The sequence below is a fragment of the Vulpes vulpes genome, chromosome X (genome assembly GCF_048418805.1).
Source record: "Vulpes vulpes isolate BD-2025 chromosome X, VulVul3, whole genome shotgun sequence".
NCBI lineage: Eukaryota > Metazoa > Chordata > Mammalia > Carnivora > Canidae > Vulpes > Vulpes vulpes.
In genome coordinates this window covers 105642026-105645696 of record NC_132796.1, presented here as the reverse complement: position 1 = coordinate 105645696, position 3671 = coordinate 105642026, and positions in this window count along the sequence as shown.

Here is a 3671-nt window from a genome sequence, read left to right as displayed (position 1 = left end):
GCTCTGTAATCTCTTTCTTGCCCCACTGACCACACTGAATAATTCCCAGCTCTTCCTTTTATCGTTTCTCCTCCGATATTTAGAGACAAATATCCTTTCATTTACCAACTTTTTTCTCAGATGCACAGATTAAACCACAGTAGTGGAGGCAGGATTGATGGCAGGGAACTAATGTCCTAAAAATGCCCAATTAGTTCCTGATTATAGGAGTCATATCTTGCACTGCATGAGGTCAGGCCATATAACTTTTATAGGTGCTTAGGCTATGTTTTTTATTATTTATTGTCAGCTTATGGGGTCTTCAGGGCTGTGCTAGCCAGAGTCTGACCTCAGGGCTTGTTCCCAGAGATTCTTCTCTGTCAGCCCAACTTGCCAGAGGACTGGATGTAGAGGAAGCTGGAATGCAGGCTGGAGCCCTGTGATTTTAGGTGCATGCTACTCAGAAGTTAAGTAACAAACCAGACTAATCATTGCATTCTAATCAGGACCTCCAGGTGATGATAAATTCCCGTGTGTGTGTGTGTGTGGGGGGGATTTTTCTTCTTGTGATTCTGGCTGATGAGAAGTGCATTTTCCCCCATCTCTCCTTTTACTGAAGAAAGAATCTTGATAACACCTGATCAGGAAGCAACATGGCTACCTAAGGAAAATCCCAAGAGACTTTATCCCATTGTACTAGAACAAGCTGTGGGAACATGGAGTATTGTCAAAAGAGCCGCAGGATGGTCTAGAGAGAGGGCAATAAAAACAAGCAGGAGTTTGATTTTGGAGGCTTTTGCTGCTGGTAACAATTTGGAAATTTTTTGGAGTCATTTTGAGGAGAGCTATAGACATGATTGTGTTGCAGAAAGAAAGAAAGAAAAAGAAAAAGGAAGGAAGGAAGGAAGGAAGGAAGGAAGGAAGGAAGGAAGGAAGGAAGGAAGGAAGGAAGGAAGAAAGAGAAAGAAAGAAAGAAAGAAAGAAAGAAAGAAAGAAAGAAAGAAAGAAAGAAAAAGAAAGGTTGCAAGCAAGGGGGCTTGGGATGTGTATGAAGGAAGGCTTGCTAATGGTTTCTACATTTGGGATGGAGTAGAGCAGCATGAAGTACTTGTTGCAGACTAGATAAGAACTTGAAACATAATAGGAAGCACTTGGGGAATGTGTGTGGAGCCTCTGACACACAACACACTCATGACAGTTGTCATCCTGGAGCACCTACTATGAGTCAAACACTCCATTAGGAGCTTTATACCCATGATCTCATTATAACCACCAATCAGGTTGGCACTATTGTCATGACCATTTTACATATAAAGAAAATGTGGCTTAGAGAGGTAAGTGATTTTTTTCAAGATCATATACAGTAAGCAAGAAGTTAAGAAGATTCCAACTCAATTCTGACTCTGTAGTCTACTCTGCTACTCTTCTAGGAAGGTTTTCACACCATACCAAAGATCATTGGTTATCTTCCTCTTCTGGACTCTGAAACAGTAGAGTAGCTGTGGGCTGGCCTCAGTACAGGTTTTTCTAGCTCTTTAATACCTGGGCAGAGACCAAGAACACCATGGCCTGGTTTCATACAGCTTTGCCTTCAGGAGATTTAAGCTTTCTGTCAGAAATCCTGGATCACTGGTCCTCACCAAAGACAAAAATGGGTGAGAATCAGAGATTTTCTAAAATTCTGCCACTTGCTGGCTTTTATTCCCAGAATAATGTAAATCGAAGATGAAAATAAATGTCAGAAATGCTGACATAATAGGGGATATTATCTCAAAGCATTAAGTTGCTTGGTAAAATGTTCTGATTGGCTGAATAGGCTTACTTTAAAATCTATACCACTCATTCTCCTGATCCCATCTGGGACACCAGTGACAACTGCCCAGGCAGAAGGAGCTTGCGAAGGCCCTGTGTTCATGGAAGCTAAACAGACTGCTTTCAAGTGCTCTTCACAAAGCACATAGCCAACCTGGAAGCCATGATCATGGAAGCACTTTTACTATTTCAGATGTTCTTTCTCTGCTCACCCATTCAAAAACTACTTCTGTTGGTTGCAGCAATTCTGTTCACAAATTGGTCGACTATTGTGTTAGATTATATCCAATTAAAAATGAGAAAATCTTTTTTTTTTTCAACTTTTTTTTTAAATTTTATTTATTTATGATAGTCATACAGAGAGAAAGAGAGAGGCAGAGACACAGGCAGAGGGAGAAGCAGGCTCCATGCACCAGGAGCCTGATGTGGGATTCGATCCCGGGTCTCCAGGATCGCGCCCTGGGCCAAAGGCAAGCGCCAAACCGCTGCGCCACCCAGGGATCCCAGAAAATCTTTATAAACAACTGTGGATCAAAGTTTCCTGTGGCTTCATAGGGTTTGTGTGGAACTGAAATGATAGGCTCTTTCATTAATTAGAAAATCTTCCACTCTCATTTTACGGCTCTTCTAATTCACTCAACAGGCTTTTATCAAGGACCTACTATGTATCTGGCCCTGTAGTCAGCACTGGAGACACAAAGATAAATAAGACAATATTTCTGTCTCCAAGGACTCACAGTCTAATTAGATGAGGTGAACACATACCCAGGCAAATGTAATAAAGATGTTACAGGTGATGTTAAAATAATGCAAGAACCAAACTAAAATAGCTCCTATGTCTAACACATGAAAATTTGAGCAACAAAATAAATTGCAATAGTATTAGATTATAACCCAAAGTATAAAACAAATACCCATAAGACCACATGTATATAAACAAGTGTTTAAATAAATAGATGGGGAGAAGGGACAAATCTTCCTTACAGAAGAACTCCAATTACAAATGTGGAAGGAATGGGAGAGAGATGATTGCTATTAGAACACTCTGGTGATTGTGCTGCAGGCAAGATATAATGGATGCTAATGTTAATATAGGCAAAACAGGGTATCTACATAGCCTCAAAGTATTCCCTCAGATATTTAGTAATTACCCTGGTGGTTTTAACAAATGTCTACAAATTATTTGATGCTCTTTCCCCCAGGAAGAGTAACTTCATTCCACCCTTCTTGAGTGTGGGCTAGACTTAGTGACTCACTTCTTATGAATAGAATATAGAAAGGGAAAGATAATAACTTTACAGTGGAGGAACATGACATTTTGAAAAATATCTGACCAGTACTCTTCAGAAGTGTCAAGGTTATAAAAAACAAGGAACTGTCATACATTGGAGGAAGCTAAGCAAACATGACAGCAAAATGTAATGTGGGATCTTGGATTGGATCTTGGAACCGAAAAAGAACATGGATGAAAAAACTGGTGAAATCTGAATAAGTTTTGTAGTTGAGTTAGTAGTATCATAACAAGGTAGATTTTTTAGTTTTGATGAATGTACAGTGACATTGTAAGATGTTGACATCAGAAAAAGCTGAGTGAAGGGTTTATGGAAACTATCCTTGCAACTCTTCTGTAAACATAAAAGCATTTCAAAATAAAAAGTTTTAAAACATCAAAGGTGCGTGAAAATAAAGGCAGCCTTCGAGTATTGCTGGAGGGTTTTCCACAGGAGGTAGGACTTGCATTTTGAAAGAAAAGTAGATGTTTTCTAGGTAGACAAAAAAAAGGGAGGCCACTCCAGAGAGGACACTCTAGATACAGTGAGTCCCTTGGGGAAGCTGTAGAGGAATAAATTAGCTAACTAGTTTTGGAGAAATGAACTAGC